We start from the raw sequence: 16,474 nt of genomic DNA, 5'->3' as shown, positions 1-16,474 counted from the left end.
CCACTAGCGTGCAGGAAACCCACGGGCCGCTCATCACCTCATCACCTCATTTCAGCGGGTGGGACACACGGCACCCAGGCAGCAGGGCGTGGTCCGAACCGGGGGGGACACATGGCACACAGGCAGCAGGCTGTGGTCCGAACGGGGGCTTCCTTGTCTGCTTCCCTCGCCGTGTGTGCTGCCCGCCTGTGGCGTCCTGCTTACAGCATCACCCCAGGAGAGGTGCCTCACTCTGTCACCGTTTTCCACTGTGTCTGTCCGGGGTGCATGCACCCATATGCTGATGGAGAAGAGACGGGGAATTTGATACAAAGGGGGTGTTGCACAGACAAAAATCAAAACAGTCCCCATAAAACACACATTTTATGTTCACCGAGGGAGGGACAGCGTGTCGCCTCTAGGACAGTGACCGTCCTGAATGTCAGCTCCGTCTGAACACCCCAGACACGCGATGATGATCACTATGATTGGGACACCCCCTGGGGGCCACGGGGCCCCCCAGCAGTCAGGCTGTCCTCCGTGCACGTGAGCGTCGGACCATCCTGGAAACCCAGGTAACCCACTGGACTCTAAAAACATTAAATTTTATGGGACCTTTCAGGACCATCTGGTCTATTTTACAGATGAGAAGATAATTGCAGATCTGGAAAAAGAAATCTCTACGTATTTATATTCTTGCCTAAGACTAGGCATGTGGCAATTCTTTTCAGCCTATAGGCAGGGTGGTGGTTGTGCTTGGCAGGCCACATGAGTCCTCAGTACTGTGTTCTTCCGTCTCCTCTGCCCTGCCCGCGTTCTGCCCTACACAGGGCTGGGGCCAGTGTGCCTGCGGTGAGCTGAGCTGGGCATCATGTGGACCAAGCTTTTGGCCTCCTCTGTGACCAAGGCCCCCCAGTGGCTGACGGGGAGGTGGGGGCTTGGTGGAGCCAGGAGCTCCTCAAGGGGGGCTTCTGGGCTTACAGGCCTGAGTTCTCATTTGTGAGAGATTGATGGAAAACAAATACGTGCATATTTCTTTCCTTTGGGAGATTCAAGAGGAGTTGATGTTGGAGATGCAAAGACATGGCCCTAATAATCAGGAGCCCCCTGAAGGACACGGGAGCCAGTTGGCAGTGTCCAAAGCAGCAGCCAAGATTTGGGAAGCTTAAACCTAACCAGCCTTGGTTAGAACCCTTCTAGGCTGGCATTAACATGTGACGTGCCCAGTGGGCAGGGTCCTTGCAGTGTCTGGGGAAGGCTAGATGGGACTGGAATAGCAAGGACCTCACCAGGCACGTGGCACCCCTTGGGTCTGGTGCCATTACTGAGCTCAAGTGGCTAAGTTTGTATGACTCCCAGGCCAGCCCCACATTCCCCATGGGACTTGGGGAGCTCAGTGTTTATCCCTGGGGCGGGAGCAGGTATTTTCAGTGGGGGGGATTCAGGCCCACCAAGGGAGATGTGGAGACCACATAGCAATTATCAGTCTTACTGTGGAAAAGACACACCTAGGGGGAGGCCATGTATAGAGAAATCTAGGACAATGGGATGGGTGTTCTGGGGAATTATGTTCCATTCCCTGATACAGTTTGAAACGAGAACTGTCCAAAATGGAATGCCCAGATTAAAGGGTGGTCTGTCCCCCTCAGTCCTGGTCAGAGAGGTCAGATGAGCAGCTGACTGGGGACAAGAGCCTAAGGTCCTCGTTCATGACCTAATGACTTCTACTTACACACTATTCTAACAGACTTTGTTATCTGCCTCCCCAGCAGTAGCTGATAGGGAAAAGTACCTTTAGGGAATTGGGAAGAGTATTACAATTTTTAAGACCAAAGCAACAAAACAGAGACAAATCTTCAGAATTATGACAATTTAAGGCCATTTAGTGAAAGAGCGAACCATTGTGCAAACTTCAGGAGCACATGATGAAGGGACCAAGGTCTGGTCACCACTGTGAAGTTAAATTATGTCCAGTCATCTCTGTTAAGTAAGACAGAATGATATGCAATATATTTTACAGAGATTTGTGTAAAAGACCGAAAGATAGCCAATAACCTGGAAATTTGCGGTACATATGATTAAGAGCCACATTATAAAATAACGTCTACATAGCAGGGTGAAGAAATAAACAGCTAATAAACACTATGAAGACAAACATGGGCAAAGGATGGGATGGAAGCAGGTATTTCACAAGCACCACACAGCCAGTTCGCACATAAAATATGCCTGACTTTTTTGTGATCAGACACAGGCACACATTTAAAAAGGAGACTTAATTTTTGTCTGCCAGATTATCTAAGATTTACCAGAAACAAAATATTCCCAGTAGGTTGGAATGTTGGGAAGCAGGTCCTCTCAAACACAGTTGGTATATATTTTGGAAAAGCCGATTTGGTACTTTTCATCAAATTGTAATGTATCCATTTATCAGTTTTATCTAGAAATTCCACCCCCATCGATTGCCTTGCACACCCGACAAAATAGTACCAAGATCTGTGTTCAAAGCTAGTCATTGAACATAGGATTATACAAAACTAGAAAGAGCCCAAAGTCCATTAATATTATGGAATATTCATGTGGTGAGATATTCTGAGAACTTTTAAAAATGAAATATCTGTAAATTGATGAGGATAAAATACACAGCCAAGGAAAAAGGAAGTTGTAGAATCATACATGAAATAGGATCCTTTTGGGTGTAAAAATGATACTCGTATTTAAGCCATGTTTATACCAAACTCTGAAGCTGTTCGCAGTTGTTTGGAAGACAATGTTCTCTCCAGAAATGGGGCCAGGAAGAGGGTCTTTCAACTTCTTGTTAAAAAAAAAACAACTTAGTTTCACTCCACAGTTGAACAAACAACGCTTCGACGTCTCCGGCTATGCCGATTGTGCCGCATTATCCTCTGCTGTTGTTTTCACCTTGTAAAATGAATCGCTTTCTTTGTGCCAGGCAGTCTGCTGGGTCTTTGCAAACAGGGTGCCCTTGGGGACCCCGGTGTGACAGAGAGGGTGGTGGCTGTGTTTCTGGAGGTAGGACACTCACGCAAACACAGCCATTCCCTCGCTGTGTGATTGTGGCCGAGTCTCTCCAGCTCCTTCTTGGGGGGACCTGGTTCTACGTCATGCACCCCTGGCACCAGTGTCGCCTGCTGCCTGCACCGGCAGCCGTAGGTGTTTATGGAATGAATGAATGAACGAATGTGAGGGTTACTTCACATAACCTCAGCTCTGGAAAGACAACATTCCTGCTGGCTTCAATTCTTTATGGCTGTGAGAATTCCAGTCCAGACCTCTTAGAAAGCCCTCCCATCTCACAGGGGGATAGAGCTGGAGGTGAGAAGATGCTGCAGCCATATTTCCAAAACTTCGCATCATGTGCAAAAACCTCAAGAGTTCCAACCTCAAAAACCCACCCTTTTCACCGTTGACTTGGGACCTCACCAGCCTGCCTCCAGGAGCGCATATTTCACCAGCTATTTAAACTTAGTGTACAAACAGCCATCACCTTACAAAGGTCAGTCTTCTGCAGACCAACCAACTCTTTTTCCCTTTTGCGATTTTGCAAGATGGGACCTGGGGCTTGACCAAGTCACACACTGTCTGATTTGAGCTTTTCCCACTAATTAAATGCAAATCATTAATCAGACGAGAGACTATTTTCTTTTTGCCTTTGACCTCATGGTGCTTTGCTCTTCACATCTGTCACCCTGGAAATTTCACCCTTCTGGGAGAGGGTTGGCGTGAGCTTTTGAAGTTGACAGAGAACAGATAAGGACGAGGAGGCAAGCAAGATTGCTCTCTGCAAAGTGCCTGCACGGGCGTCCAGTGAAGCCGGCGCAGACATTTGTTCCCACTTCCAAATGACGGGATGTCACTCTTCTGGCTTCATTTGTTTGCTTAACCAGTACCATGTTCATGTATGCGCCCAAGGATGAGGAAAATTGGTCTTTGCAAAGCATGTTCTCTGTAGTGACACCACCATCTTTCTTATCCTGATTGGCTTATGGGCAGTTACTGACTGCAGGAAAAAAAAAAAATCCCTGGACAGATTTCTGCAGCTATGTGTTACTCATTTACAGATGGAGTTTGCAAGGTAAAACTGGGAATGACAACTGCAAACTAAACACCGACCCCTGGCAGTGTGTCCTCTGTCTTGCTGAATGGTGACCCTGGCCTAAGGGGAAAAGGCAAGGTGGACATTACACTGTGTCCCACCAAAAAGAAAAAAAAAGTGTCTAGCACAAAAGTCAGCCCCTGGGATTTGAACCCGGGGAACTGCGAGAGTTCAGGGCACAACCTTCTGCTTGGTGTGTAATGACCAGGGGTGTCTGGTTTCCAGTGTGTCATGGTCATCAACCCCTGAGGGTTAGGAGTATTAGCATCTGAATGTCAAGCCGATCTGTTCCTTCCATTAGCTTTGTCTGCGCCTGGGAATTGCATTGTGTCCATTTCCACAGAAAGAAGCTAGAGCACCAGAGGGAGATGCCTCCACCCCGGCCCAGGCGAGCTCTCTGAGAGCTGCTTCCCTGGAGAGAGATCAGACTCCGTCAAATTCTGCAGCATCTACATGTATGGGGCTTCAGGTCTGAGCCTCTGGGGAGGGAGATTCCAGTAGCTTATTAAACCAGGCAACTGATTATTTTCTTCTAAACGGGAGCTTCACTCTGGCAAACCTGGTCATTTTGAAAGTGGAGGCATCTGCCATAAACAACCCTTGGCCAACATGTGGTCGGAAGTGCTGAAATGTGGTCCCCGACCCAAGGGGTCATCTCTAATTCACTTATTTTTTTTAAATTTTGTCCCAAGTATCAAATGAGCAGAAACAAGTTTGAGACATTCTGGGGGAGAGAGATGCTCACTGGGTGAGATTTCATGGATGTGCTTAGACTTAAAGGACCACTCATCTCAGCAGCAGCTTTATAAATACGCAGGTGCTGAGACCCCAGCCCAGAGATTCTGACCCCCTGGTGGGGAGCCCCATACCTGTAATCAGCTTCGCCAGGGGACACAGAGCCAGGCTGAGAATTGCATTTTAGATCCAAGCCGTGAAGCTCGTAAAGTTACAAAGACCACCATGTCCAGAACGCAGAGGGCATCTGATTGCCACCTGGGAGTGAGCGATCAAGCAAAGCTGCAGTGGAGACGGATGGAGACTGGGAAGCCTGGGGTCTATAGTGGGCAGACCAGCTGAGAGTCCCCATTCACAGGCAGGACTATACTGTTCACAGATCCCAGAGAAAACCTCACCTTGTGACTTTGTTGCATTTAGACAGGGGCAAGGAGGCCCCAGACTAGGCAAAGATGGAAGGGCTGGCAGCTGTCTGGCCAATCTAGAAGGCAACGTGTAAACCACAGGTGGATATTTTGCCCAGCACCAAGGTCCCCTTTATGGGGGAGAGAGGGCTTGGGGAATGCATAGAGAGATGTCACTGCCATTTCCTGTGACTTTAATCCAGGCTTCTCAATGGCTGCAGGCATATTCTCCTGACCCACAATGTTTTAAAAATGGGCCATTTCACATAAAATCCAGATATCCTATCGCTCTTGATAAACTCAGGAGATCTGGCCACACCAGGCCTGTGTTCCCCTCCAGAAATGGGAGTCTGGAGCTCAGCCACGGCTGCCACTTCTGGCAAGGTCTGGGCTCTCAGTTTGCCACAGTCTCCACCACTCCTTATTGCCTGCCCTCCCTCTTCTTCCCTAGCCTGCATGGCCTGCCTGGTCCCTGCAGGCAGCTGAGTTTGCAATGCTTCAGACAACTGGGGAAAATGTGTCCTCTGTGACGTATTCACAAATAAGGTAAAGTCATCCACAGTTGAAATTCCTTGCAGAGAGCCTGGGTCAGGTCACCGATGGGGGAAGCTGATAGCCAGTCACAGGTTAATGAGTCTTTTGCTCTGGAGAGGATATATAAATACACCCCAGAGGGGATCTGAACTTTCCCCCACCTATCTGATCCGTCTCTAATTGTTACCAATTGGTATTCCCTTACGCCCATGCTTTCTTTGTAATAGAGATGTTCTTCTCATTTTCCCATTTAGAGTTGCCCTTTATTCCAACTGCCCATCCACAAGGGTCACTGATTTCCAGGGATGAGAATTTTGGGGGTCTTGGGCTTTAAAACATCCTACTTTCTTTCTTCCCTGAAGTAGCTCCACTTAGTTTAAATCACCGGACGTATCGACATCCTTGAAGCCACTCTGACTGCACTCATGTCACCAAAACAAAGTCAGAAGAATTTTACCAAAGTCATGAGCTATGCTTTTCATTTCATTAGTGCATTTCTAAGAAATGACACATGAACAGAAGGATGCTTGTGGTAACTGGGTCCTGTCCTTGCTGGCCTTTTAACCTGCATCATAGATAATTGTAGAATTTCGGGCTGGTGATTGGTTTAAATCTCACACCGTGGCCTCTGACCTCTGACGCAGGGAGCATATCCTGGGTGAGGGTGCGTTCAGCCCCTGGAATGTCCTGAAGTCTGAGCTGGATTAAATGTCTGAAGCATGACTTTTCCAGACAACACGGCCTTGGGTCCAAGCAAGTGCCGGCCTGTGGACTCCATGGTGTTGACCTGGCCCTCATCTGCCCAGGGGAAGACTGGCCACTCAGACAGTGAGCAGTGGTGGGAAATGGTCAGGGAGAGTGACTTCCCCCGTAGCCTCCCTCCTCCCCGGCCCCTCTCAGCCTCAGGGGTGGGTGTGCGGTGGAGCTGGAGAAGCAGATGGGACATTGGGGAGGTGCACACAGTGACCTTGGTGGGCGCAGGGTCCCCTTCGGGTGGCGGACATGCTCTGCAGATAGGTCGAGGTGATGCTTGCACTCCTGTGAACATGCTTAATGCTACCTCATTGGCCACCTTTAAATGGCCAAAAAGGCGCATTTTAAAAGGTCAGGTGTATTTTACTGCAATAACAGAAAGACAACGGAGAGGAAAGACATCTACCCAATAAGAACTTTTTAAAATGATAAATGACCATTAATAACTTCAGAGGGAGACTAGAAAACATTGTATTCATGAGATGAGAACACGCGTCTTTCTCATGCCCCATGGGGGATAACCATATGTGCCCATCACATGTGCACACACATGCTCACACACAGCTAGTGCCCTGCAAGCCCATGTCCAGTGACCACAGTCAACTTGTCACTGGGGTGTAGGCATCCTGGTGGTACCCAAGGCCCACCAGTGTCCTCACTTGCATGTGGAGACGAGCATCCCCATGAGGTTTCAGGGGAAATGTCCACCCCATCCCAGATAACCCTGCGACACCAACGGCAAAGGCCCCATGTGACCCGGCCTCTCACAGACATGCCTTTGGCTTCTGGGTGCGGGTCCTGCCAGGGAGACAGAGCTGGGGTTCAGATGGAGGGGATGTGGCATCTGCCTGCACGCCTGCTGTTTCAAGGTTAGCACCGCCGCACCCAAGGAGGACCAGCCAAGCTCCTGCCTGAGTCTGTGAGGGCTGCCCGACAGCAGGCCGCAGAACGGGTGTCCGGCAGCAGGCTTACTGTCTCTCTCTTCTGGGAGTCTGGAATCAGGCGCCGGCGGGGCTGGGCTCCCTCGGACCTGCAGGGCCACCCTTCCACACCTTTCTCTGTCTTCACATGCTGTCTTCGGAAAGGACACCAGGCATCCTTGCTGAGGTGTCCACCCCATCCAGCATGACCTCATCTCAACTAATTGCGCCTATAATGAACCTCTTTCCAAGTAAGGCTGCATTCTGAGGTCTGGGGGTTAGGATGTCAGCGTGGCTTTTTGTGGGCACCCAGTTCAGTTCAGAACACCCTGAGTCCCTCCACACCTCTGAGACTCTCCTGACTCCTCCTGGAACCGGCTGCCACTGAGCACCCACCGCTCTCCACAGAGACCTCACAAAGCCCCGGCGTTCACCGTTTAAAGGAAGCTAAAGCTGCAGCCATGGTTTTAATTAGGGGTTGATGGGCCTTGTCATGACATCATCAATAAAATGAACATAATAAAAAGAAATAACTTAATAGGTGGCGTGGGAGGGCTGCCCTGGATTCGTCATGAAATTGCATCATGTAGCAATAAAGCGTCGTGTTAGGGGGTGCTGGCCCAGGTCGGTGACAGGGCCGCCCTCTCTCTCCTGAGAAGCTCCACTCATGCTCACGGACTTTCCGTGGTGCCTTTAGCCCAGACACTGCCCACAGATGTGGAATTTGATTTGCTCCTTCGTTGGGTGAAGTGAGCAGGTTAATTCCAAACCACTGGGCCAGAATCTGGTTCTTTTCTGGAGTTTGTATGCTGAATCATGCTGGCATCTTCTTATAGTGGGGGCTGTGGTGTGATGATGCAGCCTGCGTGGGCAGCTGGCCTGAGACTCCAGAACGGAAGCCAGAGGGGATTTGGAGGTTTAGAATTAGGCTCAGCCTCGAATACAGAGTTGTGGTTGTGCTTAGCTGTCGTTTCCCTAAAGCTCACCAATAAACTTGTGATATTTTTCAACTCCACGACCCCTCCACAGGCGCTGGCAGGGCTGGGCTCCCTTGGACCTGCAGGGCCACCCTTCCACACCTTTCTCTGTCTTCACACGCTGTCTTCGGAAAGGACACCAGGCATCCTTGCTGAGGCGTCCACCCCATCCAGCATGACCTCATCTCAACTAATTGCGCCTATAATGACCCTCTTTCCAAGTAAGGTTGCATTCTGAGGTATGGCAGTTAGGATGTCAGCGTGGGTTTTCCTGGGCACACAGTTCAGCCCATATACATTGTCTAGAAAATTTGCTTTCTTGGGAACCAGCAGGATTTGGGGTATGATACCTTCTAGGTGCTACCGTTTAGGAGGAACATGAATTAGGGGGACATGTGTGGCGATCACAGGGAGGCAGGTGAACATGGGCTGCTGTTCAGGGCTGCTCCCAGTTTTGTGTTTCACAGGGCACCAGGCCAAGGGGGCTGATGCCCGCTTGGGGCCAACTAGTCATATGCCTTTAAACCACTGCTCCTGCATCTGGCAGGGGGTGACTTTCTGAAACTTGCCCACCCAGATATCTTACAGGCTAGCCTGGCTCTGCTCGAAAGAATCTGAGCGTCCAAGACAGAAGGAGAGGGCGCACAATACACTCCACTGAACGCGTCTGTTGGCTCCTTCAACAGGTATTTTTGGGTACCTGCTGTGCTGTGCTCTCTGCTACCTGTAAGGAAAGAGGGTTGGCACAGAAACGGTTCTTTTGAGCTCAGAGGGCATAGTAAGCCAACGGGCTTAGAAGTGACGTGGAAGCCAACTGCAGCTCATTAGATAGAAACTATGCTGACCAGCATACCTCCTGGAGAAATAGTTTGGAACCGTCTAGGTGGGAGCTGTGCAATTCCTGTGGCCCCACCACCCATTCCCCGGTACGTCCCCCGCAGAAACCTGCGTCGGGGTGCACGGGGCGTCTGTACGAGATCGCTTATGGAAGCATCTCCTTCAGGTGATCCAAGCTGTCTACTGACAGCAGCGCCAGTGGGTAACAGTGGTGCTGCCTGGGGAGGATGATCGTGGCCACACAAACAGTCGTGAGTGAAAGAAACAAGTCACAGAACATATATATATATATGCTGAGGGTATGTGCTTGCAGAGCCCCAAAGCAGGCTGGGCTCCTTGCGTGTTTATGGCTGCACAGACACGCATCCACAGGAGAGGCGAGCAGGGCACCGGTGATCACGGAGGTCCAGGCCACGACCTGCCCTGCGGTGGGGAGGGTGCAGGGGAAGGAGCTGCAGGCACAGGCCTGGGGTGCTGGCCGTTTGGTGTCTAGACTGGACTGTAATGGCACGGAGATGGCTTTACGGCTGTTTGTTTCACGTGCACATAGACATTATGCCCTTTTCTGTATGTACATAATTTTCACACAGAAAAAGCATAAAGAACCTTATAAGAATCGCTCCAAACCTCTCCTCTTGGATCAGCCTGGATCAATCCCCCCAAAATTGGCATATTTGCCCCTGTGCCAACTGGCTGCGAATTCCGGCTCCGTGGCCTCTCTGTCAGGCAGGCCGCTGGACTTTTCTGGGTCTAATTTTTCATCTGTAAATGAGAATAACAGACCCGCCGGCAAGGTCCCTGGAAAGCCCCGCATGTAGCCTGGCAGTGTGCTCCTGGCACAGGCAGATACCCGGACAGGAGGCTGCTCTCCCTTATGGACACCCTGTGCTGCCCTGTGACCAGGTTTAGTATGTCCTGGAGGCAGGTGAGAAGCACGGGGGAGAGGGGGGAGGGAGGGAAAGAGGGAGAGCGTGTCTCCCAGGATAGCACAGCAGGGCCTATGCACTGCCAGCATGCGTCTCCCCATCCTGTCCACCTGCCCCATGAACTCCAGACCTGCTTAGCCAGCCCCACAACCCTGGGCACCACTTCCTAATTCTTGCAGCAGATTCCCTTACAAACTCCTGTTTGTATTGGTTCTCCTATTTACAAATCAAGTCACCTTGGACCAATCATTCCGCCTCTTGGAATAATCACTCCAGGGAGAATTAAGTAAGAAATACGGGGAGTTCTTGGTGCTCGGCCCCTTCAATAACCAAAGGCCTCAGTGAGCAGTAGGTGTTATCGTCATCACTGGTCAGTGTAAGGAATCTCAAGGGTGCTGTAACTCTTATGAAAATGAGGTGGGGCTTTGGACAGAGGGCTGCAGCCCCCCTCACAGGCCAGGGGACAGGGGAGGAATGGCTGGGAGACCGCAGCGAGAGGCGGGGGTGGTGCCGGCGTTGTTTAGAGGACACTGTTTTGACAGAACTGGTTTTAATGTGACAATGAGAGACCTCCCCAGCTGGGAGCCTCTGGCAATCTGTGGACCCAGGACAGACCCGGGGCCAGTGATGTGGCCAGAACCTTGAAGCCTCCTTCTTGACCTTTCACACGAGGAGTGGCGTCTGGCAGCCCCATCGGGGGCAGGAGGAGCTGTGACTCAGGACGTCCTTCTCGGCTCGGCCTGGAAAGGGAAAGTGCATACAGTCATTGTGGTCCTGCGGCTGCTGTTTCCAGCCCTGGGCCTCCGCGTCCCACCTCCAGCGGGAGAGAGGGTGGTGAGGGGGTCGGGCAGTGAGGGGAGCCTGGTCGGGGCAGTGGGGGCAGCAGAGGAGGCAAAAATGGGGCGGACGGTCCCTCTCCCGTCCCCCGGGAGCAGAACGCAGACAGCAAACGCACTGCTTTGGTCCGGACGCCCCACGTGGGCCCCTCCCTGCCCAGCTCACAAGGCGCTGGAACCGGCAGGTGCCCTGGTCCCGGAGAGACCTCACTGGTGGAATGAGGACGGGACCGGCCCCTACAGCCCACCTGCTTCCCCTGAGAGCTGAGTGAGAGCGGGGGAACACGACCGGCTCACGGGCCAAGCCCCCCATGCACGGGGCTCATGTTCTGGGGGTGCCCTAAATGGCTAGCCCTGTGAGCCCCTGGAGCCCGGTATGCCCATCCCCAGGGCCCAGCTATTAGCCGACAGCTGTGTCACACACCCCAGAATACCTTCTCTCACTGGCGCTCCACCAGGCCTGAAACCCACCCTTACTGTGGGCCTTGGGGTCCTGAAGCCTCCAATCAGAAATAAGTAGCCCATGGTGGGGCATGGCCACCGTCTCCCCAATGTCCTTCAGAATGATGGCTGTTTCTACATGTCCCTGGCACCCCCATGTGCCTTACATATGCCAGCTTGTTTTATCCTTGAAAAGCTCTGTGGATAGATGCGTACTGTTCACCCCTATTTAACAGATGGAGAAACTGAGGCACAGAGCAGTCAGGGGGTGTGCGCACAGGCACAGCAGGCATTGGAGCCAGGTCTTCTGTCACCAGGCCCCTGCCACCCAGGGATGCTCTTGTAGGCTGGATTCTCTTCCTGGAACTTTTGATTTCTAAGTTCTGTAAGCCTGAGGTGCACCCACGCTTTCCACGTTTTCCAAAAGGAAAATGTGGCTTTATCATGTGACCAGGTTCTTGGGGAAGTCCTGTGTGCAAGCAGGACTCTGTGCCTTGATGGGTGGGGTGGTGGTGTTTGGGGCCATGGGAATGGTTTATGGCCAGACGGGGAACTTTCTAGCAAATCCCAGACACAGAGATGGAAGATCTTAAGCGAAACTCCCTGGGATTTAATGTGTAGTAATCAATGGAATGAATACAAAATACTCTCATAATTTGTTTTTATTGAACTTCACTTACATGGCAGTTCCCTTGTGTCAAGAACCATGCCAAGCAGCTCATGAAGATTATTTCGTGTAATAGGAGCCCTCTGTCATGCTGACTTCAAGTGAAGTCTGGAGTCACGTAGACACGGATCTAAATCCTGGTTTTGCTGTTCTTCATGATTGACTGAGGCCAAGTTCCTTGACCTCTCTGAGCTTCAGCTTATTCATCTGCAAAATGGGGGTATTACCAACCATCTCTTAGACTAGGAGGAAATAACCGTCTTAGTTCAAATTATATGAAATTACTGACTTCTGAGCTGTTTATACTTGAGACGCAGGCAGCTTCCTGTGGTTCAAATACATAAAGAGCTTGGCCTGATTCCAGCACTTAGAAGGCACTCAATAGACAGTAGCTACTTTTTCCGACTTCTGTCGCAGAAAGGAGCATAAAACTATGAGAGCCCTTCCTGCCTAGTAGTCTCTGCCTCTCTCCATTCATTATCTGTGAGTCCTTTGACCCCTTGCCCAAAATCATCCTTCAATAGGACTGGCCAAAATAACTGAAATGCTTTCAGTGAGTCACCGCCTTTGGAAGGAAGGAGTTTCAAGGATGATTCCTTTTCTCCATAAGCTCTTGTTTCCAGGGGCTTCAGCACCAGTGGGAGGCAGCTGCCCCACGCAGGCACCTCACAGGCAGGGTAGGCCATGAACCTGGAAGCAGATGGCTCCCAAGGCGGCTCCCGGCCATGCGGATTCCTCAGCCGCATGTCGCCCTTGCAGGGTGGGAGTCCCATCACAGCCCTTTGACAAATGCACAGCTCGTGAGCCAAAGAACCACAGGAGGTGAGATTCACATGGGCTAATTCTATCAGAAGACACCCTCACCCCGAGAGAAACCCTTTCTAGTCCCTTTCCTGCCCAAACTCCGCAGCAACCAGCATGGAAATGCCATCCCGCCCCTGGGGTCTGACCCTCAGATGTCAGCGCCTTTCTCAGGGAGGGAGAACGGATGTGTGTGCGAACTGCTAACTCCACCCGCATGGGGAGGTGGCCCTCATGCCCGAGTCACACTGCTCACTTCATAGAAGAAAATGTCAAAGAAAACCTGGAGGAGACCAAAAAGGAGGGCCGGAGGAGGCCAGGAGGTGCCTGGCAGGAATGCCATCAGAAGCCTGCGCGCCCACAGAGCTCAGCCGTGGGTCCCTGCACCATGAGCCGCAACCCGTTACCAGCACCTGTTATGTTACCAGGGTGTCCGGAGTGGCATCATGGGCCCGCATTACTAAGCATCGTGAGGACCATGTGGCGGCTATGTAGGACGGCCCGAAGAAAGTGTAAAGGATGGAATTTCTAGGGGCTTGTATCCGAGATTCCAGTTGGCCAGCATGGCCACCATGAGTGGCCACATTGCCTTCTGGTGTGGCCATGGCTTAACACGGGGATGGAGACCTGGTTAGCACCTGTCAGTCAGAGCCACCGTCCCTGCAGGGCCACAGAGCCCCAGCCGTGTGGTGCCTGCACCATGGAACGAACCACGGGGGCTTTACAACTAAGCATTATTGTCATGAAAGAAAGTTACTGGGAAAACCTGTGCTCGATCGTGTCATCAAATGCAGCATGAAACGGTTGTGGAACAAAACGTTCCCTAACATTTGACCTTCGCAAGTCAGAAGAGCCCACACAGCCTCTCCCACCTGGTGACGTCCACTATGACTCCAGAGAAGGTTGTGAAGGAAACCTGTCCAAGGCCCCTCGGAGCTCGAGTCTAAGGCTGCGAGGGGAAGATTCAGGGTGAGCTGTGGCATCTTGCAGTGTCAGGACGTAAGAAAGTGTGAAAAAATAAAAAAGATGCACCACTTCAAAAGCACACACAAGAGTGGATCTGAGAGCCCTTCCAACGGCCAGCCTGGGACGATCGGGGCAACAGGACAAGTGGCGAGAGCATCGGGGCGTCACCCGACCTGTAAATAATCCCCTGGAGCCCATACTGACAGAAATAGATGTTTGAACAAATGAATAAATGGTGAAGGGGCATGTCATCCTTCCAGGAGAATTCCAAAGACACACGTACAGGGATGAAGGAAGAAGTCGCCATCTGTGAGGCTGCTGTGGCGAGACCGGCGGTGGGTGCCGGGACCGGCCCAGCAGCTTCAGAGAGAGGTGGCAGAGCCGCAGAGCCCCGCGGCCTCCCCTGGAAGGTTGTGGCTCAGGCCTGCCCTTCACTGACGCTCCGCCCGCCCAGAGGTGCGGCTTGAATGTGGACTGGACTTAACAACTCCCTGCTGACCAAACATGGAGAGGAAGAAATGGAATTTTCCACTGCTGGACACTTGCAGGTGTCCCCCTAAGTATGTGGCCGAGGTCACCATGGCCCATGATAAGCTGCGTGTATAGCGCGCAGCCCCGACGGGATGGGATGAGGACACGCCAGTCCCACATGTTCTTCCCCCAAATCCGTAACCTCCCGCTAATCAGGAGCGAACATCAGACTGACCCAGTTCCGGGGATCATGCTACCAGATGCGTGACCCTGACTCCTCAGAGCTCGTGGCCGTGGAGGAGGAAAACCTGGGAGACAGCTGCAGACGGGGGCTGCCAACAGCCTCATGACCACCAAGAGATGCGGACCTGGCAGGGCTGGGGGTAGGGAGGGCTGCGGAAACCCACGGGAAGCCCGGCTGAGCTGGTAGCTTTGTAGCTTATGGGTCATGTGTGTGCTAATTGTCACCTGGTCCCTGAGACACAGGTGGTTCTGCAAGCACGACCCTGATAACAAAGTGTCCTCACATCTCCCATGATGTCCTGGCTCGTCCTAGGCATGTGCACGGATGTGCGTGCGTGACGCTTCCAGCGGTGCCAGGAGTCCGGCACTTGTTGTTGTCATCTTGGGGTCATTGAGGAGCAAGCCGAGACTCAGTTCTGCTAAGTCACTGCCCAGGTCCTGGGCTGGCGAGTGGGCTCACGGGTGCGGCCACAGGACCTGCTCGGGGCTCCCCCCGCCATGCCCTCTGCCGCGCCCTGTCCTTCCCACATCCCCATCCTGCCTGGGCATGCCTCTTGAGGATGGAGGCCCCCACCTCCAGCCATGCCAGCCCGCAGTGTCCATGTGCCAGGATTGTTCAGATACGCGCGGGAGCAAATCGTGCCCAATTCCAAGACCTGCTGCTAAATTGCAGGTAATCACTTGGGCTGGTCCCCAGAGGACGTGACATTGTGTTCACTGACTCAAGAAATGAGCTGGTGATCTTCTCTCTCCCCTACCCAGAAATGCCCCAAACTGCTCAGGGGCCTCCCTGCCCCCTCCTGGGGCGAAGCTCGAGCCAAGCACACCGGAGACACCGCTTCACCTCAGGAGAGTTAAGTAGGCTCAGCAGCACGTGGCAGCCCCTCCCCTCCCTGCTGGGGAGGGGCATCATCACAGGCCAGGAGCCTTATTTCAAATAGTAATTAATTGATGACAAATAGCAATTAATGGGTCACATTCCTACTTCAGTGAAGTGCATAATTCCGTGCTCCTTGAGCCGGGGATGGGCCATGTCCTTGTTTTCTTTTAATCTGGTTTGAAAGGCTGTGCTCTCCCAGGCGGCAGGCACGGAGCCGGGTCCCCCATGAGTGAGTTCATCTGTGTGGCATGTGCAGCCTCACCCCACTCTGTGGCATGACATGCCAACCGTCACAGCCCCTCAGGGGCTTTGGGGGCGTGGGTGAGGAGCCTAATTAGCTGTGGTCTCAATTTATTAAAAATCATAAATATTCTTGGAGGCAGGTGGGAGTTGGAGTCAGGGAGGAGGCAGCTTCTGGCTGGCGTGTGTGTGTGTGTGTGTGTGTGTGTGTGTGTGTGTGTGTGTGTGTGTGTGTGTGTGTGTGTTTGATTTCCTACCTCACATCTCCTGCTTTGAGAAAGACACAGGCTCTCACCTCGCTTTCCCAGGAAAATAAGCATAAGCTTAACTGTACACCCTCATTCCTTTGTCTCAACATTTGCTGGTTCCTAATAGATCCTCAACCCTCTGCTTAGTGCTGGGAAACAAGATGGATCACACATGGCCCTTTGCAGCAAGGAGTTCCCAGTCCACTGAGGGAAGCTGACAGGGAAATGGACATTTTGGGACAAAATAATTCCATGATAATAATACTGACAAGCAGCATGTTAGGGTCACAGAAGGACACGGCAACAGCATGTAAAGTCTGTGTCATGCAAATGTACACACTTCCTAAATGGCACATTCAGTGATAATGTGTCAGAGCTGCTGTAATTGCAAGTGAGGACAAAGTTTCAAGACACCTGTTAACAACTGAAATGTGAAACGACATTTCTGATTTCCATAGGCAACAGGACTTACCGGTTCCCCTGAAACTACTGCCATCCGTTG

The sequence above is a fragment of the Manis javanica genome, chromosome 17, assembly GCF_040802235.1.
Source record: "Manis javanica isolate MJ-LG chromosome 17, MJ_LKY, whole genome shotgun sequence".
Taxonomy (NCBI): Eukaryota; Metazoa; Chordata; class Mammalia; order Pholidota; family Manidae; genus Manis; species Manis javanica.
This window is presented reverse-complemented; position numbering follows the sequence as displayed.